Raw genomic sequence first — 25,129 nt, forward strand, 5'->3', positions numbered from 1 at the left:
TCCCACCACTTAGTCAAGAGCTGAAATTTTTCCTCTCAGAAAATACACTTGTGTGTCAAAGGCCAGCGACCAAAAAAATATCAGCAGATTTGCAGCCTAAATATAGCACAGGACTGAGATCCTGAATTCCTGTGAAAGAGCCAGTGTAAACAGCCATGCTCTGTGCAACCTGGGAGGGGGCTGAACCCCAGGGCTTTTTCTTTATATTATCGCCCGCCGCAGCGCCTGGATGTCCTGGCATGGGTGAGGAGCCCTTTGTGGAGGGACATCCTGGCCAAAGTCCTTCCCAGCTATGGGCTTCATTATCCAGCTTCAGCAAAAGGCACATGGCTTCAGAGTCACCCCAGTCTGAAGATGCTGCCCTTCCTCTGGCTTACACCCACAGGTCAAAAGGGATTGGTTTGATGTGGAAAGCCCCGGGTTCAAGTGCCACCATTGACTTTGCCTCATGTCACAGGTGATAACCCACAACAACAATGCCCCTGTGAACACCAAACCAGGAAGAAAGGATTAAGCCTGTATCCTTTGTTGGGTGCTGATGATAAACACTGGCTCCAAGGAGTTATCCACTGCCATCCCAACTAGGAGACTGTATAATAGCAAAACTAATCACATACTTACCTGTGGATGGTTTAACAAGCACAGACTCATTCCTGTGATTCATTGCATCTTCCAGTTCATACATAAAGCAGAAAGTTCATACATAAAGTGTCTCCTACCAGTGCTGTCGATAGCTGGGGGTGACCAGGAGAGATGAATCCATCTGCTCTGCAGAGGACTAGGACCACCTCCCACCCACTGCATCTTCATCCTAGGCCAGTGTCTATCATTTATGGATACACATGGATAATGTCTTAACCATTAGATGTGGATGGGGAAGATATGACAGCTATCACAGCTTCCTCTCCCTCTTGCATCAGACTTGGGAGGGCTGGAAGTAAATGAAACTTGGCCAGGAAAATACAGCAGGGAATAGAGTGTGCATGGTGTTGAAATGATTTGTGAATGCTCAAGGGTGGGCAGAGATAATTCGTTGGAGTTGATAACCATTGGTTTACTACATCCCTTTTTATTTCACTCACCCAACTCTCAGGGGATCTCATTATCTTGGAATTCATTCAAGAGTCTCCCTCTCCTCTAACAGGGCTCCAGACACCTTGCAAGTCTCCAGGGATTAATTGATATTAATACAGACTAGTCATAAGTTTTCTCAGTGGGGCATTTGCTCCTGTGTCTCACAAGTTTGTTAAGACAATGTTTTGGATGGCCTCTTGGGATTTACTCCAAGGGTTTTTTCAAAGGAAAGGTCTTCTCCAAATCTTTCTTCTCACATGTATCTTTTCTCGGGATGTGCCATTTCTCTTTCATTCTTGGCCACTATTTCCTTTGGTGGAACCAGGTTGCTGTCTGAGTAGCTGGTATGAGACCTGGGCAGGGTGATAGACCCAAGGTGATTACAAGCCTGTGGCCTCGAAGAGCTTCACTATCCTTGAAATACCACATATTTGCCCTCTTAGAGATTCGAGCAGACCTGCTTCCCCTCCATCTGCTGTATCTCCTCTTGCTTTTCAGTATTTTTTGTATTTTTTTTCCCTGGCTATTCTTGCCAGGAGTTGCACCCCCATTTCCACCCTATTTCCTGTTCATAAGCAAATTAAAGTGCTTGTAGATGACACTGCTTCTAACCTCCCCCCGAGGCAAAACCCAAACGCCACTCCTGATTCCAAGTGCTGCTTCACATGTTCACGGTGCACCCCAGGAGTGAGCACAGCTGAGTGATTGAGCACTGTAGAGCAGCAGCTGTGGAGCACGAGACCAGCTATTTGAAGAAGCCTCCTATGTTAGTTATCACTGACCTCATTTTGATCACCCATCAATGTGCTCGTCCTTTACATTTTGAACTACACAGAAGGTCTTCATGCAAAATGAAACACACTCAGAAAAAATACTGCAAGAGGGTTTTGCTGGGCCATTTGGCACTTTGTGAAATCTGCAGAATCACTAACATTTGACAGTTTTCATAGCTATGAAAATAAAGGGAGTTTTAAATTAGTACCGTTAGAGCAGCGTGGAATTGGAGTCAGACTAGGACAAGACTGGACCTCAAATCAGTAGTTGTTCTGATGCTCTTTTGGACTGCAGGAGGCTTTTGGGGAGTACTTGAATGCTGGGAAATGCTGAATAAGCTGCTTCCTTTTTGAGGGAAGAGGGAAAAGACATAAAGTAGCAGTGCTAATTTAACAGGAAAAAGTTTACCTTGGGTCCATTGTCCTGGCCTGAGACAAGGACGCTGGGGTCTGCACCCAACTTTGCCAAGGAGACTGGAGGATCTTGGGATCTTGCAAGACTTGGATGCCTGTGTGTCTGTTTTTCTTCCTCTCATGTTGAGAACTGCTTTGGGATGATCTGAGTTTACGACAGTGCATTTGACAGGAGACTCCAGCCAGGCTATAAAAGCTGCTTTATGCATAACAAACAGTTATCTTAATGAGAGACAGCACCGTCGTTCAGCACCTAATTCATACAGTCAATACAGTCTGTGCCATGGGTTTTCATCTTACAAATGCAAGAGGTGGCTTCCACACCACAGGCTGATAGAAGCAAAGTTGCTGCACAAGGCTGTCTGTAGGTCAGGAGGCAGAGCCGGGTTTACAGGCTTTTTCTTTGCACAAAATACGTGCAGCAGGACCTGGTGTGGAAGCAAGGGTAGATGTGTTATATGGCCCTGCTGCCCCTGGGCTGCTCAGGCTTTCTTGCACAAGCAAAAAATACCCCCTTTTCCAAGTTCTTTCAAAGCCCTTGAACTTGGATTTTTGCCAGGAAGCCAAAGGAGCGCAGTGAAAATCCAACAAATCCCTCCGTTGTCCTTTCCCAGGCAGTGATAAGACTGATAAGGATCTTTCAAAGAACCAAGGGTTTCATTACAAAAGGAATCAAAGATCTTTCTTCTTTTCCTGTTTTCATAGAACCATCCTTGATTTGTTTGGGTTTTCCTTCCCTTTCAGGAGCCTGAGCATCTGGAGCTGAAAGGTGTTGTAACCCATCACGAAACAGCTCCATGAGGCAGCATTAAACACATGCTGTTTGACAGCAAAAACTCAAATCAGGCACCAACCCTGAGCATTAGCTGAGTCAGAATCTTTAATTGTCTTCAGCAATAAAAATGTGGGAAGTCAGGAGCAATATGAGGACTTGGACAACAGGTTCCCTCTTTCAAAACACAATACTTGCCAGTAAAACAGCTAACCAAGGGAATGGATAGAGGAGTGAGGAATTAGGAGAAGGCACGAAGCTGTGATGCACAGTACCACCTAGTGACAGAGCCTGGCTGCACGAGAAGGGCAACCCCGAGTTTGTAAAGTTCAGGCTCCGTTTCCCTGTCCCATCTTCAATCTGATTTCCCAACTGTGCCACATCCTCATCCATCTCCTGCGGGGGAAGGGACAGCACCGTCCCAGCAACCCTGATTTTTTTTTCCTCCTTTTCATGGTTTCCTTTTTTGCAAAGCAAGCTTGGGTTGAATAGTGACCTTGTGTCCCACCACAGGCACCAGCAGATGTGTTTTGTTGGCTCCATGGGGTGTGCAGGTTGGGCTCAGCGTGCATCACCCGCTGAATCACCCACGAGGAATTCCCCAGTGCATTGTGCAGACTGGGAAGGGAAAAATGCAAGGTCCAGTGAGTAATGCAACCTTTCAGGGCATCTGAAATGAAAAGAAATGCCACGAACTTGTTCCATTTGTAGTAAGGATGTGAAAGAGCAGTGTGACAGGCTCTGCTCAAGAGCAGGCTTGTAACCTTTTCCATTAATTTCTTTTCAAAGAATTACTTATTGAAGGCTAAGCTGCTTTTTATAAGCCTTTGAGGCTGAGTGTGTCTTTGCCCTTTTTATTGTTATTGCTGCTCCTCTTCCTTGCTCTCTTTTAAGTGAAAGCAGTTACCATACACTGGTGGTGTTTCTCTCTCTGTGACTGTGTGGGACAAACCCAGCATCGAGGTGGGAATTTTGTCACTTTTTGGCAGCGGTGGGATTGCATACAGCAAAGTGAATTAGAAGAAATCCAGTTCTGTGGAATTTTCCCGTATTCCAGCCCACAGATGTACCCATGATCCAAGCAGCTGGGCTTAAAAGGATTTGATTTCTTCTCCTCATTAAGGTCCCTTTACACATATTCTGGAGCTAGAGCTAAAAGGCTCCGCTCAGTCTACATGTGTGGGTGAGTGAGCAGAGTGTCTGGGGTGCCGCCCTGCAGCTCGTGGGAGGCAGCAAAAGAGCACTGCACCTCTCTTGCAAGCCCCCACACACATGTAAGGCACACATTCTGCCTTGAATGTTTGTGTGAATTACAGTTGGACTGGAAGGGACTGGGGCCACCACTGTGCTCTGTGTGAACAGACAGGACGGGTGTGTGTGTAAGGTTAGAGTTAGGGTCAGGGTTAGGGTTGGGGTTAGGGTTAAGGTTAGGGCAGCCTTTTCTTCCTCTTACCCAGGGAGAGGCTCCCCAGGGAAAGGATAATCAGACCCTCTCCTGGTCTTCAGCTGCAAGCTTCACTAGTTAATACACAGTACCTTGCTTGCACATCAGGCAAGCTGAAATAGTTCTTAGAGGGTTTAAATTGATATTCCTTCCCTGACTTCAGTGAAAGTCTTCCACTTAAGACTGGATGGGAACCCAAACACCCAGTGCTGCATTTCCTTTGGTTGCTAAGATTTACTAAATCACCTGAGTGCAAAAAAATAGCACATTTGCTGGGGCCACCAACATAATTTTGTCCTGAAAAGGTAATGCAGAGCCCCTGAATGCACTGCTCCCAATAAGAGCATCTGCTTATTGTCCCCCATGGGATGAGGCCATCTCATACTCACAGCCATCCCATAAGAAATAAAGCATTTCCAGCATGATTTCTTAGTTTATTCCTCTCGAGCTTATTGCTTTTTTCTTTCCCACAATCCATGGTGCTGTGTCCAGGTCCTGAGCACGGCAGCCCTGGAGAATCTCCTGCAGCTGGGTAAACATGCCTGAGTGAATGGGGCCCTTCACAATGGAGTCACCAGGAAATCCAAACACCGTAAAGGCCAACAATTCAGCAGGGACATAATCATGTCATTAAAAGGCATGCTCCTCCTAAGCACCAGGAAAGCACAGCCTGAATTGAGTTGCACCCCAAACAATAGGTTTTCCACCCCACAGATATCCAGGAGTGGCTCTTTCCCTCTGGTCTTCTTTCAGCCATTCTGCACAGAGATATTAGGACCTTCTCTCCCATCCAGGATGTTTCAGCTACATCAGGCTGCACCAGCCCCATTACCTTTGCAGGCCTGGAGTCCCCAGATCTGGGGAAAGGATGGAGGGATGATAAATGCAGAAATATTAACAGGCTAAATTCTGCTCATGTTTATGCAGGGATAAATGTGAGTTATGACAGTGAGTGTACTGATGATTTACACTGGGCTGATGGAGAGCTGTGTCAGGTCAGCTGCTTCCACAAGTACAGGGCTATCTGGGCTTTTAGGCACCAGGGTAAGGAGCAGAAGTGGAAGAGTCTCCACCTCCTTATATTTTTCCCTGGCATGTTGCAACAGGTGTTGGAAATACAGTGTCATTTACTTCAGTCTGTGCATTTGTCCAGTGACTTTGCCCACTGTGGTCTCTTCTGGCTCTTGGGTTTGTTGTTTGGACCCATGCAAGCTCCCTTTTCCCTGAATATACTTATCTTATATGTTTTTCTGGAACGCAATGGTTAGAATGCAAAGCAACTCTCATAAATCTCCATCCATTGCTGCAAGGCAAACTTTCCTTGCTGTAAATTGCAAATTTTACCAGGATCTGACCTTGAACAGAGAAGCCAATATAATTAATGTGCTGATATGGGCGAACTGACTTTGAGTCTCAAGTGAGCACACGCCAAGCCAAATCCTGAAGTCTAGAATTAGGCAGCTTTATAGTAACTGAGGAGCTGGCTCACTGTGCTATTGGCATACATGGAAATTAATCATATCCTGCAACAACGTTCACAGGATGTGTTTGATTTATTGCTAATCCAGTACACTCTTGCAGCTGCTGATCTGCTGCCAGAGGGTATCGTAATGATGCAGCTGGCACCCCTGTTGTGATGGCCATCAACACAGCCAATGGCTGGTTTTGGACCAGTCATCCTCAGCATTTGCTACCTGAGCTGAAAAACCAAGCCCTGTAGCTGTGGGTTGAAGTTTGCCTCCTATATAGAGATAAGAATTTATTATTATTATATATTCTTACACAAGGATAAGAATGTATAATGTGCACAGACAAGGGGAGCATGTATAAAATAGAAAATATTTCAAAATATTCAAATCTGTAGAACAAAACTGACTTTGACTCAGCTTAAATGAGTATCTATCACCCCACTGCCCCGTGCTAGGTGGTTGGTGGTGGAGGTGTGTGGGGAAGCCGTGCATTGCTCTGAGGCTGTGACAGTTTGTGATCAAGAATGGAAAGACACAGCTATGGCAGTGCTGCCTTCCCAAAACACAACTGACCCCCTTGAGATTAGGCAATGGAAACAGAAAATGGAAGAAATTCAATTCTCATTCTCAGAGGGTTTCTTTCCTTGTTTTTATCCTGGGCCCTGCCTGATATAATGCATTTCAGATTTTAAAATTCACCACCAAATGTTTGGAAAGATTGAAATACATTGACGGCAGCATTTATATTACATGTTTCTCATAACCTCTAAAGAAATTGCAAATTAAAGACTTTTTTTTATTTTGGTAGGGAAAGTCAAAGTAGATTGTTGTGAATTTTTCTGCTTTTTCACAACCAAATATGATATTTAGCAAAACAAATTTTCACGGCATTTTAGCAAGAGTACTTTCTCTACCAAAATACTACTTTTATCAACACCTTTCCACTTTACCAAAACAACCCCTTTGCTCAGGGGCTGGTCATGCAGACAGCATTAAATGTCTCTGCTGACAGGGAAAGAGCTGTGTCCATCCTCAGGCCAATGGGCTCATTAGAATACCAGTGGCGCAAAGAGACCACATTCATGCAGCTCAGCTCACTCTCCACGGAAGAGCCTGCTTTGTGCAGACTGGGAGAGTCTGATATTTAGAGCAAGGGTGATGTGTGTCCAAAGGTGAAGATGAAATGCGAGATAAGATAGCTTCTCAGGAGGATCTCACTGAGCTCAGGGTTTATTCAAAGACCTTCCTCCATTAGGATGTACAGTCATGTCATGAATTAGGCCTGGATTTAAATCCCTCAGGATCAGGGATTTAGTGGTAGGTCTGGTTTAAATGCACATAACCCATAGCCTTGGACATCAAGATATAAGACTTTTCCTGTGTTTTTAACACTGAGATGGCCTTTTTGCTTGATCTCCCTATTTCCTTCCACCCTGCCAATAAAGCAGGGGAAAGGTGGCGCATGGCATAAGAGTCCTGCATCATCTGGGGGCCCTGTCCTCCTCAAGTACAGGCAGGACATCTGTGACCCAGTGTGGGTGACCCTGGGGCAGACATCCCGGTCAGACGTCGCCCAGCCTGGCTGCTAATTATCCCACAAGGGAAGGGAACTGGCTGTGCAAATAGTGAAACGAGGGCTGTCAGCATCAGAGGGGATTCGCACTGGGGATGACAGGCATGACCTGCTTTTCATGCTTTCTTTTTTTTATTTGGTGACATGCTGTCATTCAGTGAATATTCTGGAGTTTTCCTCTCGGGGTTTTCTCCCTTGTTCCTTCAGTGCTGAGAATAACCAAGGTGGGGATGTGGGACAGCAGTCCCACAACTTCAAATGCTCCAAACACAGTCTTTTGCAGCCAGGCAATTCTAGTCATCCTGGATGCATATTAAATGGTGACTACATAATGCACAGGACCTTCAGGATTGCCTTCAAAATTCCTTCAGCACTACCATCCACTACCACTGGTTCTCACTGAAATACCTCTATTTTTAGGAAAAAACTATACATTAATTTTGCACATAATCATATGCACATGGATGGGAAAGAGTCCACAAAACAAGCAAACTGCCAGACTTCCTGCAGCAACCTTTGGTTTTGTTCTATGTGCATGTTCAAAGAGGGAAAGTTGGGTTCTGAGTTAGAACATTTTTGTGCCAGGAATTGAGATACTAGTCCAAAAAGTGAATTCAAACGCTTCAAAAAAAGTGAGGTTGGTTTCTCAGCACCTGGGCTTCATGACTGACTTGCACATCACCCCAAATTAGTTGCCTCAAGGTCACTGCGACCTTGAATCTCCACCTGAGCCGAACCAAGATCTCTGTGTGCCTAATGGTGTGTGACATTTGGTCACAAAGTCTCTGGGCACTGCACCAGGGCAGCATTAGGCACCAAATATTTTGCATGAGATGTGGCAGCATGTTTAGGCATGGGGACATTCAAGCCTCCCTTAACTGATTTCCTGACTAAAACCTACCACAAGCAAGAGTCTTGCTTTAATCCCTTCTTGCTCTTCAAGCTGTCGATAATTATAAATCACAATCATATTATAATAGTAAGCCATCAATTAGTAGTGACTATAGAAAGAGAAATGCAAACATTCTCTAAATTCATACTGTTGTAAACTGATTCTGACAGACTCTCCTCTGCTGACAGCACATCGCATCCACATACCAAGCACAACAGTTGCCCCAATACAGGTCACTACCTACACGAGGGTTGTATTTTTATATTAGTACATTGCAGATCTTACAGTGGGGTCCAGCAAAATGCAGAGGCACCAGACCTGGATCCCATCCCCTCACCTGGGTCTGCCCTGAGCATTGTGCAGGTGCAGGATGATGAAGTTCTGCACAAGTGCTGTGCATTTTCAAGACAGGTGAGCCTGCGCTCTTTGCTCTTGCCCAGAGCAGCCACCTCTATAAAGCTCCTGACAGGTGGGCAATGAGCTGGGCAATGCTCTCATTCCCATCAAACTCCTGATTTCCTCAGCGTGGATGCCTCAAGCACTCTGCTTATATCTTACTTGCATGCGAAGTCAGGCAAACCTTCGAGTGGAGGTGGCATTGTGAAGCTGAGTATCTTCCTAAAGTGTGCATTTGAATAACCAATTGGTCCTCTTTGCTCTCCTGAAGCCTGTCCTGGCAGGGCTTATCAGGCAGCTTGCACAAGGTCAGGGCACCTGTGTGCTTGGGGACAGGGTGTGTGGGGACAGCCACGGCCACCACCTTCCTCCAGGGAGGATGCACAATGGCCTGGACACAGCTGGCTGTTCCACAGCACTACGTCAGCTCCAGCTGAGGTGGCCCCGTGCCTCCTGTGCTCTCCTGTGCTTGGGGACGGCACTGCTGAGTGCATCTCCTCACCTCCTAACACTCCCTGGACATCTCTTCCTTATAAAAGGGGGTTTTTGCATCCAAGGTGGATGAGCAGAGGGGAGTAGGAGAAAACCAGGGCCTCCAGCTGTGCCCACACCTTCATAGGGCTGTGCTTGTGTGCATCTTATCTTCATTGGCCACTGTACTACAGGAGGAAATGTGCCCTTTCAAAAGCATCTTCTGTGCCCACAGACCACCCAAAAGGCAAGGTCAGCTGCTCCAGCCTGGCCAGTGCTGGATGCAAAGCAGCAGCAAAAGCACTTTTTGGAGTGATTTGAGTTGTAGCCATCCTAGGAGGTATCAACCCCCTAGGAAACCTCATGTGGCTTTCAGTGCAAGTGCGTCCCACAGCCACAAGCTCAGTAAAGAGTCAGAGCATCGTGGTTGCTCAAAAAGGCAAAGCCCAGGGAAGGTCAGATTATGTTTATGTCTCCAGAGTGGGCATCCTTAAGCACACCTCAGAGATGCTGTAGCCATAATTCTGGTCCTTAAACTGCTGCCAGTAGAGGCAGGGCCCTTGCTTGAAGAAAGGAGCAGCAAGGCACAAGCCACCTGCTCCTATTCCACTGCCTGTGCTGCCAGCAAGGCACAAGGAGCAGAACGGGAGAAATAGCCCCATCTGCATGGATACCCTCCACAAAGGGCTGCCCAGCAGGTGCTGGGTTGGTCATATTTATGCCACTTTAGGCTCTTGTTTCATAGGAAGACAGGGGTTTGGGTAGTTTGACTCCCCAGTGCTGCTCTGCAATTCAGTCTAAATGCCACTTTTCCCTCAGAGGCAACCAGAGGCCACTGCAGATTGCACTGAGGGTTAGCCACAACCTTCAGGAAACTATGGAAAAATACGCTGTGTTCTCTGTCCTTTGTCAAAACGCTAAATAACAGCCCTGCCAAAGTTGGTAAATATTTCACGGAAGGCACAGGAGGCCACAAAGACCATGTTTTAAGCAGTCACCAGTACAACATTTGCATCTGGCAAAGATCCTGCTCAGCACCAGAGCCACGTGAGTTTTCAGTATTAGCATTGTGCCTTGAATGCATTTTTCACCCAACCTCCCCGTTTCTAGGGATGCCATTATCAACAGAGGACCTGGTTTCATTATTAAGCAGCAAATCAATCCAGCTATGCCGAGCGCAATCCAATTATTGCTTGTAGTTACTGTAGGCTGAAGAAGTCATAAATAAATGAACATGCTGGAGGTATTTAACATTTCAGTCCCACCATAAGCACCCAGACCCTTGTTGGTTCTGTGTGAATGGCTCAGTTTTGGAGGGATTTCTGGTTGGCACTGCAGGGCAGCACAGAGATCAGGTCACAGTGCTCCGTGATGGTCTAGGCAATTGCAGGATAATCGGGGGTACATGCGGACTTCTTTTGTTTACCGGGATGAAGGCCGGGCAGGGGCCTCTTCCTGCTCTTCTCACACTCTCCCAGTGGGAGCAGAGGGAATGCAGGCTCATGTGTCAGTCCGTGGGCGCAGGAAAGCCAAGAAAAGGTGCTTTCTAAAATCCCAGGCAGCTCCCAAGAGGACAGGGCTAAACCCAGGGCTCGCTTTCCTTCTCTTACCACTATTCTCAAAGCATCCCAGCTGTTTGGTTTTGGGTTTCAAACCTTATTTTTAGAAGGTTTGGGTTGGTCTGTGGAAATAAAGCATCTTGTAGTATACAGGCACCTAGTTACTCATTACCTCGTTAGCACAATGATGTATGAGCAGCCACACAAGTAAAACGGTGCTCAGCTGTAAAATAAACACGGTCCCTGCTAAACAGACTCATTTAAAAAAATATTCTTTACATCTGGATTTCTTTTAGGTTTTTATTTCCTCTCTTCCCCTCTTCCTTTCCCTCAGACTGCTTTTCTACTTCTGCTCATTAGGATTATTTTGAAGCATCTGCCCTCAGTCACCACAGTTTGCAGGATAAGTGCTGCAAGGAAGGAAAGTGTCCCCATGCAGGCAGCCTGCAGGGAGCTGCCACACAGAGCCTGCATCCATATCCATGTCCCTCTCCATCCCCAGCCAAGGCAGTGCAGAGCTCTCCCCATGCTATGTTAGTGGTGAGGAAGATGCTGGTGTTTGACTTGTTCACTCGTTAGTATTCAACTGTAGGATCAAATGAATAATTTTTCTAAGCTATTACTATTACTGCTACTACTACTACTATGATTATTCTCTGTTTCTGCCAGAGAGTGTATAAAAATGACATTTTCAATCCTGCACCATTGTTTATGTGATTTTTGCCCCTGGTCACTTGGTAGTGCAGAAATCAGTTGTCTTCACTAGTTTGGAAAAAAAAACAGCGGAGCATCAAAGCAGGTGGCAGCTTCTCCAGTCTATTTGTCATAAGCAGCAAGCTGTCTTCAGCCATCCAGCAGTTTAAGGATTTTGTTTTGAGGGAATAAAAGGATGAGAGGGAAATGGGGTATTTCCTATGGATTGCCTTGTTTATTTGCTTGGGCTTGCTTGTTTCTCTGCAAGGGGAAGTCAGCAGGAAAAAGAACCTCTAGTGAAAGCCATGAAAAGGGAAGACTTCCAAATTTCCCTCCAGATATTTTGCACAACCCTACATAAAATATTTGGTAAGCTGCTCTTGAAATCAACTCCTCTCAAATGTTGTGCTTTCTTTCCCTGATACCAGTAGAATGGCCTGTTATGGGGTCTCCACTCTCCAGGTCTGGGTGCTGCCTGTATTTTAGCTGAAATAACTATCTGAAACCTTGGGATTTGACATCCTTGTTCCTGAGGGTAGCCTTGTAACATTGTCCTCCCTCTCCATGGACGTGGTGGCATGGAAAGCCACCAGGTCAGTGACCAGCCACATCCTGATCTCCAGAGCTATTCCCATGAGGTTGAAAAGCAAAGCAGTGGCTGCTGCACACTGCCCCAGTTGCTCTGAAGCATCAAAGGCTAGAGCACATTGCAGACACATTCAGTACATCATCCTTAAGGTAAAAATCTAGTGACACAACTTGAAAAACCTACATATTTCTAGGTAGGCTCTAGTCCAGAGGCCTGACTTCGGAGATCATGAGATTTCTCACTTGACTTAGGAAGTGGCAGAGGAAGGCAGCAGGTTTCTGTGTATTGGCACAGTCCCTGGACTTCACTGTAGGCCTGCACCAGCTCAAAATCTGAATTTGTGTGCTCTTTCTAGAGGGTTTATTTATTTTGGCCACATGCAGGTGGAAGTACCAAGCCCAGCACTGGCAGCTGCAGGAACAGCGATGCTATAAGGGCTCTGGGAATAAGTAAGCAGAGAGACAACCTATGTGATCACCACTGGAAAAACCCACCATTCACCACCAATTATCACACTCTAGGTCTCAAGAGAGGCTACAATTATTCCCTGCTCCCAGTCTAGAGCAAATCAGCATTTTCTCAGTAATTGCAGTGTAGTAACTATTGTAGATGTTGACTTTTTAATAGCAAACACTGCTCAAGCATTAGATTTATAGTCATGTTAGTTAGCTTTAGTGACTTGGGAATCAATTACCTTGCTGTGGAACATGACCAAAGATTATAGGGTAGCCCATGTAATAATTTACACTGCCATCTAGGAGTGAAACTGTAACTTCAATGTTGCACATAGACAGACTGTTTGCACAGCAATAATTTCAGTAATAATAGCCATAAAAAGGGAAAAGGAGAAAACCAGTGACTGAAAATAAAGGGACAGACCTGTGTACAAATAGGGCATCGGGAGGTGTTGGGAGCTTTGCCATTCTCAATTATTTTTCAGAATGATAATGGCAGTAGGGTTTAGTTAATGAATGTGTTTCACCAGTTGAATTCATTTGGGTTGGCATATGATGCTGCAGAAGGCTTGTCCCAGACCAGGCCCTGGGACACACAGCCACTGTGTTGTGTCATCAGCAACACAAAATCTGCTGCTGGCCCTCACTAAAACTTCCCTCTTGATTGATGTCTGCACTGTGGATTTCCAGGATGAGTTTTATAGGCAGCATTTTTCCCAGTTTTCTGCCCATCTCTCTGCCTCCCGGCACTTGTTCCCATACTTGACTCCTTTCTCCCACTTGGGACAGGAAAAACTTGTGCCTATTTCTCTAAGTCCCTCTGCACAAAGAAAACATTTTTCCTTTAACTCCTTTGAAACAAGACCACCCAGGTCAGCTTTTCAGCCTGTGTTTCCAAGCAAGTTATGGAGAAAGAACATTAATTAAATGTTTTTCCTCTTGCAAAGGAGTTGCCACTGTGCCCCTTTAAGTATTGGCTTTGTCCACCTTCCTCTCATTTATTTCCCACTTATTTCAGACCTCACTTCACATGACGCTGGCGGCTGAGCTTTTTGGACCTTCCAAGTACAGTAGTCCCCTCAGGAATCAATGATCAGTGAAACCATAAGAAAACTGTTTACTGTCGTAAAATGGACTAGGACAGGGTCTTCCATATGCAAATGTTCATCACCAGACAGTAAAGTTTATACTAATATATCAGGCTATTCCCTTGGGTCTAACCAGCAAAGCACACTCCATTTTCAAAATTGCTAAGGCTTGAAAATATTAATTGCTAAGGCTCGAATATATTAAGACTGCTTTAAAATAATGGAATTAATAAAATGCATAGAGCTGGGCTCTATTCTCCTTCACCTTCTGGAAACAGCCCAGAACAGCAGGTTTTCAGAAAAACGTCATATATCATGAGATTTGGCAACCTTGTGCTCTCGGATCATAAGGTCACTGTCACTGCAGAAAGGCAGCTGTCTCTGGGATGAGGAGGAGGGGGAGAAGCGTCTGCCTGCGAGCCAGGGGACAGGAAAATTAGCATTGCTCTAAACGAGGAGCCTGAGCTATGGTGGGGAAATAGCATCACTGCCCCTCTGAGATGCTACAAACCCTCTGGGGATGGGCAACCCTCCTGCAGCCACGTGCCCGTCAGATGGGGGCATCCAAGCCACAGTTCCCAGAGAGCAGCACAGCCCTGCCCCGTGGTGCTCCTAAGCAATTTGCAAACAAGGCATAGGAGAGCCTTTTATCACTAGTTTCCCTTGTTACAGCTTGAACAGGCAAAGGATCATGAATGCAGTTGACTCCCAATGCAGGTGTTTGTCCCAGTTTTGGAGGTGCAGTTTAGTTGTATCCTGCAGTTAAGCAGTGATATTGCAAACATCAGGGACCATTGGGGCACTTGGGTTTTATTTCCTCTCCTTCTCCCATGCAATCTTCCATAAGAATCACTGGCAGAAATTCTTGGTTTCCCTGAAAATATGTGTTTGATCAACTATGATTGTGCTTAAGCCTTTCAACTGCTTTAATAACAACCCTTCCAACACACTTAATATGAAAATGTTTTCAATGTACTCAAAATCTTTTAAACAAAGAGTACAGTCACCATCACAGTGTTCCTGCAAGGTCAAAACCCAAACATTAATCAGTTTGTTGTATAGCTTAATTGCTAAGTATCCTATCTAACCAGTGGCATATGCTGCTATAGCCAATCTGAATATGATTTCTCACCATTTTTCAAATGAAACAAGCCCAAGGAGTCATTGCAAAAGGTATCACTTTTGCAAGAATTGACTTATGTGTTATACCTGAATTCTATATTCACCTCTCAGGGTTTAATGAGTTATATTTCATAGTCTTCCTAGGATAGAGGGAAGAGTGTTATGATCAAACTCTGGTTATAAGCAAAGATAGAGGGATAACACAAGCCAGAATGACACTGAGAAATAAATGGGAGAGAACAGACCCAACCATAACCAGGTCCTTCCCCATCCTAAAAGCAGGCACCCAGTTTTCTGTAGCCCAAAGACTGCCAAAAGACACTACAGAGCTGCAGAAACTACCATTATAGTAGCCAAAAGTACTGTGTTTGTTGGTATTTGATCGGTTCAGTGGAGCTTATCAGTCTTCAGAGACAAAATACCTCCTGTTTCCCACTTTCAGCAGTCAAGGGGGTCATGGGGAAAAGGTGCCTATGGTGCAAGTCCCACATCTTGTATGTAAATCCTATCTCTGAGGTAGTGTCAATCAGCTTAGAGTTGTTCTTAAAGTGGGGATTAGATGTATAATGACAACATTTTATGAGTCAGCACGCTGATCCATCCTTTCCTGAAAAAATGGAGCAGGAGATGACAAGTTGAGCAAGGGGAATGTTTTTGAAGCCACAGATACCAGGTAAATGCAGGGGCCCTGTGGTTTGAGACATCCCCTATGTTGTATGAACTTGAGCTACTCATCTCCTATTTTGGGGGAGAAATATCAATGCCACTTATCCTACAGCCTCACATGTGTCTGCAAGGCCTGTTACAGTCGTTAGATAAAAGATACAAAGGAGGCATCGATACCCAAAACTCTCCTGTCATAAACAGCAGCCAGCAAAGACTGCTGAGTCCCATCACTGAGACACTTCCAGGCTCTCCTGCCCTTCTCAGAGCTGCTCCCTAGCAGCTCTGGGTCTGTGTGGACCATGCAAACAGAGACTTCATAGGGTCATAGGTTGGAGCAAACTGTGCTCAGAAATCAGGCCACATATAGAGAGGAAATTACCAACCTTTATGGAGTGAACTAATCAAACATTTCAGTCTCCTTCGCTGAGGGTTAATAGTCTTGAGGTGACCACCCTGGACAGGGTATCAGGAGAGCTGGGGCTTATTCCTGGTGTGCCTCAGTAATGAAAAGGAAATTGTGTTCAGACGAGTGATAGAAGCCCGTGTTCCCAGAGACATCAGATAGGCAGCAATTAGACTCAAGTTAAACAATAAATCAAATAACACCAAGCCTTTGGCTCTAGCAGAGCACCATTATGACTAGTGCTATGTTTATTTAGAAGATGATGAGCCCATTTAAAATGTTTTCATATTAAATGTAATTTGGTTGTTTGTTATTGACTGGGTCTAAATGCAAACATTATTGGTCAGATAAATATTTTCTGACATATAAGATCTGCTTATTGCACTTTTATGACAAGAGGGTTTACTTGCTCCGAGATTTATTTTCTGTTTGCTTCCTCTCTTTGTGAGGATTGCCTCATAAAGATTAAAAACAGCCAAAGTGAACCAAAGTGTAAAGTAGAAATCGACGATTAAACTGTCAGAAATGGAGCAGCCTTTGTTAATCACCGATTCATTAGCTGGGGAAAGAAGAGGGGTCTCAAGCCAGCACAAAGGCTTTGGTGTCACAAGGCCTGTGATTTATTCCCAGGTCTGTCTGTCTCTCTCTCTTTCTCTCTCCAATTTGGTATGGGATCTTACCCAGGTAAATTGATCTCTCTATGACTCCATTTTCCCATCTGTTCAACTTAGGTAATGATCTTGCCTCACAGAGGTAGTGAAAACTTTCAATAAGAAGAAAAGGTTACCTTAAAAACCACACCTGCATCTGAAATTAGGCTACCCCCTACTAACACCTACAAGAGCTCTGGACTGAACAGCTTTTTCCTGCTATAGCCAGGAGACTTCTCTGATTTTGTTTGATGGGCAAGCAATGGAGTAGAAAAAAACAATTTAAGAAATAAAAAAGTATGACCAAAAAGTAAAAGAAAATGGAATGCAAGCTTACAGCGTCTTTTTTTTTCAATTGCTAAAATTGTCATTTTGCTGTGTCACTTTAATATCTCCTGAGCCCCATTTTTAATGTTGCAGAGATGTATTGAAACATTGTCTAACTGGTTACATTTCTGTTACATTTATTTGCCAAAAGCTATTAATAATTATTTCAATGCCATTTTGAAATGTTCTCAGGATTTTTCCACAAAATGTGAGATAGAAATCTTTTCCAATCGTTTGCAATCCTCAGTAGAAGGCAGGGTAAAGCCACAAAAATAGTCTTCAAATCTGAAGTCCTGTGAAGTACAAAGGCTATTTCAGTACAAAAAGCCAAGCAAATGAGAATTAGTTTGCTTTATTCTTCTGTACAATAGCAAACACTTCATTATGTAGGTCAATGCAAGAGGTACATGCAGATTTTGCCTAACAGGAGGCACATTTCTGGGCTTGGCTCTCTCAGCTGACTCATTTGGTGTCCTTCAAAATTACCTGTACTGCCTTTTGGCATCCAAGAAGGCTTCTGTTTGATTTTCACCAGCACCAGTCGACTACAACATCTAAGGAAACCACGGGGAGAATAATCTTGCCTTGTTTCAGCCTTGTTCTCAGGTTCTTGCCACTCACTCATTTGCCATTTACTCAGCAGTTCATTTGCTCTGGACAAATGAGGTTTCCTCTTCTTAGTTGCAATTTACTTCTGTCTGCCCTGTGGCCATGTTGGTGGTCTGTGAACATTTCTCTGGGTCTCTCCCAGCCAAGCCTTTTGGCAGCATCATAAGCATTTTCTGGAGCTCCTGTTCCTCCCCTGGGGAAACGCCTTCCCATCTCCCACCACCACCCATGCCTTTTTATGGATGGAAAGGACCCCTGCCACATCTGCCCCTTCCTGAATTGTTCTGCTTTCAGGTCATTTCAAGTGAAAATGGCAATATTCTGGAAATAGGAAGAAGTTCCCAAGGCAGAGCTTTGCTCAGCTCTGAAGGAAAGGGCAGCAGGGTCCTATTGGTCCCATGTGTCCCCTCTGCCCCATGGGAGGGTAGAAGGGATTTGTGAGGACTTGACCTCCAGCAGAGAGCGGAACCCCTCATGCCTCCTGTTGCTCTTGCAAGGACAGGGATGTCTCACAGCAGGTTCCATCAGGAAAATGTCCTTCTCTCTTCCCCTTGGTCTCAGACCTAGGTGGGTGCAAAGGAGGAGGAAACTCCAATCATCGCTCCACTGAGTCATGGGTCACTCCAGGAGGGCTGGTGGCACACCCAGCTCATCTTTAGTCCCTTGTGCACACTTCAGCTGCTCGCTTTGTTTGGCCTCTTGGATGCCAGGATTACCCGGAGCTAACTGGGACACAGGCGACTTACACGTGACTCCTGTCCCTTTCCACACCAGCCCTGGGCTGGAGCAGGAGGCAGCAGGCAGGATTTGCCAGCCCAGGGTCATAGCACCAAACAGCTGGAGTTGGCTTGTCCCCACCATCCGTTTCAGCTGCCTCGTGAAGTCTGAGCTTCGCTTCCCTGCATAATAATCCTGCCAGCATGCACTTTCTTTGCCTAATGAAGGGAGGATTTATTGCACCAGCTCTTTGGGAACATCGAGGTCTGCTTACTTCCCTCTTCAGCTCTCTGAGATCCTTTAAGTAGAGTCTGTGTGAAAATTAATCAGATGCCCTGGAGGCTTATTTTGTCCAAAGCTAAAGTCCTGCTTCTCCCTTTCCCCCCTCCTTTTGTGTCCCAATTACTTAAGGGATTGTCCTGGAAATTAATGAAAGCATGACATGGGAATAACACCCACAATTCATCCCATAAGGGAAGTGTTTCTGTGGAAGGCTTAACTAGAAACATCTCGTGGTTCGCTTGGCAAACTTGGAGATCTTCCCAGCTGGAAGTGCACTGCACCGTGGCAGTTGGTGTTGTATGGTGTTGTATCTCCTAAACTGTTTGCAGGTCCAGACCCAGTAATTGCATTTTGCTTTTTTGAATGTGGTTTCCACTTGGTTCCAAAACCCTTAACATGAACTGTCGCAAGGTCACAACTCATCACAACCTTTTACAGAGGGAAAATGGAGTGATGGGGACAGGCTTGGTAGTGGTACATGTAACCTTCTGTCTCTCTTTTGCTGGCCCTGCTCCCTGGAAGAGGGTGAGGGCAGCCTGGTGGCTTGAGTGATCAACTGGGTCCTGTCAGTGCCTTCTCTGCTTCCCAATATTGAGAAATATTCAGTGAGTGGAGGATACAGATTGTCTCAGATGAAAAGAAGTGACGCCACTGCGTCTTCTCCAGCCAACCTACATTAGAACCCATGAGCAGTAAGACCATGTTATACCATGAATTTCAGAGAAATGGTGTGAATCAACCCATAGGCTAACCTGACACTTCATTTTCTAGGGCTGGCTGACCCTTGTCATGGTTAGAATAAGTCCGTTGCATTGATTTACAGTGAGATTCATGTGCCTAACAGCTTATATCATATCCAGAAATGGATTTCAGGTCCCAAGTTACTTAGGCCCATGCTGCTTTTTTAAGTTTGGAGGCTTTTTAATCTTTTACTGCCACTCAAATATTACAAGTTAAGAGTTGTGCAATCAATGAGAGATAGGCCATTGAACACCTCCCACAGGGAGGCAACCAGTTAGATACCTTTAGCAAATCCTAAATATTCTTTGAAAGCACTTTCCTCACTTTCCATGGGTTTCAGATGTACCATATGGGGGAAATGACATTAAGTTTTTGTAAAACACTGCACCTCTTATGAATGCAAATTGTGGACTAAGTGTGAATATTACTTTATGACACGACATCTCCTCCAACCCACTAGTGCTAATTAATGCGTTTCTGGGATAGACAATATTCATTAAGCTTTTCTGAAAATACTAGAAATGTTCATGTAACAGCTCACACATTTTGATGGCACCCACAGTCCTATCACCACGTTCCCTGTAAAGTATTTTGCTTCTTTAATCTTTGCTAACGAGAGTGGAAATGAATTGTCAACAGTAATTCTCCAGCACAAGGCCACAGTGTTTCTTCCTTGCCTCGCTATCAGGAGCCAAGACAAAGGAATCAGCATGTTGTTATTTTGGCACAGAGGCATCTGGTTGCTGGAAGCTTCACTTTGTGTATGTCAGAGGTAAATATTTGGGTTACTCTTCTCTTTTTGGGACTTGCCATGATAGGAAGCAGCTTGCAAGAAGCTCAACCATTCCCTGCTTCTAATCATTGCAATGACAGCAGCTTTGCTGCCTCCAGACTAGGTGTTTGCTGCCAGGGTGTATTGTTTGGGTAATGCCAGATCCAGAGACCTTGTGAGATTACGGAAGTTCCTTGAAGAAAAGGGCTTCTGCTGCTGCTGAATTATAACTGGGAAATTTAGAGAAGAATGTGCATGAGTTAAATGACTGGGTTTTTTTCCCCTGAAAGGATACTCTTTAGGAAATCTGTGTTACAGCATCTATGTCTGGGAGAGGAAGAAGGGGAGAGCAAACCCCTGGTGGTACAAGGTGTTGACTTTGCAGTGCAGCTATCCTTCCAGTTCCTTGTCCAGTTCTGGAGCTAAACAACTCTTTCTGGTTGAGTAGTCATAATCAACTCTTAGCAAGGACAAAACTCTGCTGTCTTTTCACATTATAAGAAACAGGTCCCATTTCTAAGTTCTTTGTTAGTCCATCAGGTACCTAGAGGATGTTGTCTTCACTCAGACCAGTAATTTAGTTTTATTACAAATGTTGCATCGTGAATTAGAGGATAAAGGAAATGTAGCAGGAATATCTCCCATCATTGCAGGAAATGTTAAGCTTTTGTACCGAATCATATTGAACTTCCTCTTGGGGAAGTGCTGTTCCCATGGTCTTGGATGGGTAGGAAAGGTCATCTCCTTACAAGGGATCTGAGGGGGATGGAGCTTGAGGTTTCACAGGTATGAGAGTCCAGCTTCTTGCATGGTGGGTCTCAAAGGCTGCAGAGGTGCTGAGCCATTGCACCTGGGGAAACCAAGAATCTCTCTACCCATTTCTATCCCAGACAGTTTCCATCACATGACACCTGTAAGTCGATTGGTGACTCAGGCCCTTCCCTGTGACACAAACCAACTGATGCTCCAAAGACACTGGAGGACACCATTAGGATCACACAGTGATGGGATGCTCTTTGGGCACACCTGACAGACAACCCCACTGTAACATGGGTCATGAGAAAGGATGCTCTCTTGCTGTCTCCAAACTATTCCAAACCCCATGCCTGTTTTGTGCCAAAGGAAGACATTGGACTGTTGTAGGGAGCCTGTAATTTCAAGTTAAGTATAATGAAAATCCTCACACCTGGTCTGAAAGCTGAACATTGCAAATCTGGGCAGAGTAAGCCTTGCTTTCCAGTTTTTGCCGCTATGCATGAAACAAATTACTTTCCAATTAGAGGCTTCCAATCTCCTGCTGCTTATTTAACCCACCAGGCAAGCTCTTTTATCACCAGCTGAATAATGCTGCAGCACATCCTGGGTCTGCTCTAGGTTTGGAGGCAGATTCTGCCAGGAGAGTTACCTGGAAGGGCAACATGTGCCATACAGCAGTGCGTGGAGAAATTGTTTTGAGGCTTTGCTAGTTGAAGGATCATCATACCCCAAAGACAAAGTCCATTGCCCTGGCCTACTCATAGAGAGCAATAAGCACAATCAGGCACCTTCATGGTGAGCATACCCTTGAAGCAGCTTCACCTCCTATTTTAGTGAAAGTCAGCTTGGGAAGGTGATTTTTCATTGCTAGTTCTAATCAGGGCTGAACAGCTGCTGGGGTTCAGGCTCTCATGCTCATCTTCACCACCACAGGCAGAACCTGCTTGAGAGGTATTGTGACCTCTGTTGAAGGAAAGGGCAAAACGGCATTTAGGAGGCAACTTGAAGTTTTACCACTCTCTGAAATTATGGGTTTAAAATTCCAGGAGGTTTTGAAGTTTGTTTTTTGGTGGTTTGCACCTTAGGACTACTTTAGTGGCTGGATCTAGATGTGGGTTAGATACATCCAGAAAACCCCAACATTTACTCTTGCAACATAGCCGTGGTCCCCCTACATTTCCTGGAGCAGAGATGGATACTTTTGCTGCCTCTTGCCCCTATGTCCTGACCTCAGGATTGCCTCCAGAGCTGAGCTGGGCCACCTCAGCTGCTTGGTCTTAACCCTCAGCAGCCAGAGGCCAGAACTGCCTCTATATTTATCCCCTAATCAAAACCATCCCTTTGGGTGGAGTGAGCTGGAGGGGTGAGCCTGCCTGTGGCTGCATGTGCAGTTCTAGTTTTATGTCTGTGCCCTTAAAGACAGGAGAGGGAACTGTGCTCGTGCTCCAGGATTTGGCTATTGTACCCAGAAGCACTTTGCAGCCCACTGCTCTTCCAAGCCCATTGCAGAAGAGAGGACATAAAGTCTCATGGCATCTCCATGCTGGCATGGTCTTGACTTTCAGTCTGACAGCAGATCAAACCCAGAAACACCCCCAGCTAAAACGAGGCATCCAGCTCGTTCACCACCACTATGTCAGGAGAGCAACTGTGTCAATTTCTTGCAGGCAGAAAGGGAAATTTCCTCTATCCTGTGTAAGCCCAAACTCCACCCTCACCATGAGCATCCTCGTGGTGGCATGAATGTCTACTGAAAATAAATGAAGGAAAGGGCTCGCCTGCACACTTCCCCTCCCAAAGAAGACCTCTTACCAGCCAGCCTGTGCCAGAGTGTGGCACAGCAGCAACCTAAGAGTTTTTCCTAGTGGGAACAACCCCAGTGCCAGAAAGAAAACGCTGATGGGGAGGCAAAGCAGCAACAAGTCAGAGTTCTAACCACAGGCGTCATGGCGTGGGTTCTTCATGCTGTGTCTGTTGAAATCCAAAAATCAGCACTTTTTAGAGGCCCACACATATTGTCCTTCTTGACTGATCTAATTCTTTAACACTGACACCCTTGCATGAGGGCTACTCCAGTGCAGTCTGTACAGAGGTTCTACTGCCAGGCAGAGTACACTGCTGCCAGGTACACTTTTAGACCATCACAAGCAGCACCCTTCACGCAGCCAGGAGCAGAAAGAAAAATCACCAGGAGAAGGGAGGCTGCCTCTAGCTCCTGGGGCTGCACCCTGGCAGAAGCTGCTCTGCCTCCAGCCCTATGGGTGCCCGAGGTCGTCTCTGTCCTCCTCTTCCTCCAGCCGGAGCATCCCTGCTGCTCTCGCCCCTCTCCGTTATCATCTCAAGGTGGGCAGGGGGCATGAACACCGCCACCCCGCACCCTTCCTCCCTCCGTCCTTCCATCCCTTCATCCTCCTCCCAGAGGCGATGGGGAGCCCAGATGCTGGCAGGCCCCGAGCTGGGTTCATCTGTTTCACATGACCCAGCGCCAACTGCTGCTCGATACCCTCCTCCCTCCTTCCTCCTCCTTCCTCCCCCTCCTCCTCCTCCTCCTCCTCCCTTCCCCGGCTCCAGCCTCGCCGCGCGGCAGCGGCCGCGCAGGAGCCGGGGCGCCAGGGGCCGGCAGGCGGGGAAAGAGAAGAAGAAGAGGGGAAAGGAGGGTTCCGGCATCCCGGCAGGGAGGATGGGACGGCCGTAGGAGCGGCCGGGAGCGGCGGGGAGCGGAGGGAAGGGCCGCGCATCCCGCGCACCGCGCGGCGGAGAGGCGGGCGATGGATGCGGGGCGGTAGAGCCTCGGCCTGGAGACGCGGTGCGGCCGGGGATGCGCTCGCCCCAGGCTCGGAGCTGAGGGGCCGCCGGAGCCGCCGAGGCAGCGGGAGAAGGTAACGGGGTCTTTGTCTGCGGAGGGGGAGGCGAGGCGGGCCGGGGCTCCCCTTCCAGCCCCGGCCCCCGGGGAAAGCCCAGCCGCAGTGTGCGGGCTGCTCCACGCCCCCTCCCTCCATTTACCTCAAACAGGGAGAAATGTGGGCAGCAGATGCTTTCTCTGGCCTTTCCAAAAAAAACCCTAACCCCAAACCCCTGAATTCGGTGGGCGAGTAACGGAGCCGAGCGCGGCGGCTGGGGGAAGGAGAGGGTGTGGGGGGGAGAGAAGCCGGTGCTGTGATTCCTTCCCCCCTTCCCAAGCAATCTGGCTGGCTGTCCCCACTGACTGCCAAGATGGACTGCTCCTTCTCTTCCCAAATGGCTGCAGCAAGTTTAATGCAGAGCTGGGGGCTTCGCAAAGGGGAAAGCCCCCGGCTTGTTTTTCCTTTCCCCTGTGCACCTTTTCCTGAATCAGGAATAGAAAAGTTGCTCCAGATCCAGGGCTAGGAAAGGAAAATGAATAGCTGTGCTTTCAAACTGTGCCTGTATGGGTGTATATATCTGCACGCCTTGCAGACAAGCTCCGCGTAAGGAGGGTTCTTGGCCGCATTGTTACCCGCTGGTTGCTGGGGAGGGCAGGAGAAAAGTTGTTTCAAACCTCTCTATAAAATTTCCAGGAGAGACAATTGTTTCTAATAATAGCCCTGGCAGCGGTTTAGCAATACAACACACAGAGATGCGTGAGCGAGCTAGCAAATCTCCTCTCCCAGGCAAGCCAGGTCGCAGGGAAAGCTGAACTCCCGGCTTGCTGGTTTGGTTTGGGATTTTAAAACATTGTCCTGAACAAAAACCCCGGCATCGCTCGCCTTTTTCACCGGGAAGGGGGTGTGGTGCCTGTGCCTGCGCGTTGTACTTCATGGGCATGGCTGAGCCGGGCTTACCCGGTGTCTCAAGTATCGGGAGAGGTTGAATCCTGGCACTGCCCAGTGCCAGCTGGATATCTGGGTGTCTTGGACTCAGTTACCTCTAGATTGGCCCCTGGGGTCTGATGAGCATCCCCCACCCGTGCATGAAGGGGACTGTTACCGGTATGGGTGCCTGTGCCATTTTCCCTGCCTAGAACTCTCTTACTCTCAGGCACCAGAGAGATCCCGATGGAGCTAAAACCATCAGACTGATCCCTTTCTCCTCGGGGCGATGGCAGAGGGCCCGCGGGAGGGCTGCTGCCCACACTGCTGCCTGCACTGCTGCCTGCACACTCACTTGGACCCGCGATGTTCACCCTGGCCAGGTGATGGTGCACCGGCTTGGCTTGGTGGCTCAGAGGTGCTTGGCTCGACCTTCCTGGCACAAGTTACGGATAGCCTGTCCTCTTCCAAATATTAACATTTTCAAGGTCGTGTTTAAGTGTCGGTGTTGGGCAGGAGGGTGAGCCTGCTCATGGGGCAGTTTCTGCAGCCCAGCTGTGCTGCTGAGCAAAATGGGCTGTGGCAGAAGCTGTGAGGAGCCAAGGATATATTGCTTCTTGGTGCAAGAGGGGATATTTTGAAGGGTCTTCAGCTC

At 46.7% G+C, this 25,129-nt stretch overlaps 1 protein-coding gene across 9 annotated transcripts in view; it reads left to right on the forward strand.

Annotated features, from left to right (window-relative positions):
- FRMD4A (FERM domain containing 4A) overlaps positions 1-25,129 on the forward strand; it is a 367,626-nt gene that overhangs the window by 196,890 nt on the left and 145,607 nt on the right. The window contains exon 1 of one of the 9 annotated variants that reach the window (XM_027722479.2): positions 23,311-23,586. The exons of the other annotated variants lie outside the window; for them this stretch is intronic. The gene's annotated coding sequence lies outside the window, so the exon portion shown is untranslated. Of the gene's footprint in view, positions 1-23,310; positions 23,587-25,129 lie in introns of those variants that run through there. 9 annotated transcript variants of the gene reach the window in all.

The sequence above is a fragment of the Pipra filicauda genome, unplaced genomic scaffold, assembly GCF_003945595.2.
Source record: "Pipra filicauda isolate LSUMZ 115617 unplaced genomic scaffold, ASM394559v2 scaffold119_size3216105_pilon, whole genome shotgun sequence".
In the NCBI taxonomy this organism is placed as follows: Eukaryota; Metazoa; Chordata; class Aves; order Passeriformes; family Pipridae; genus Pipra; species Pipra filicauda.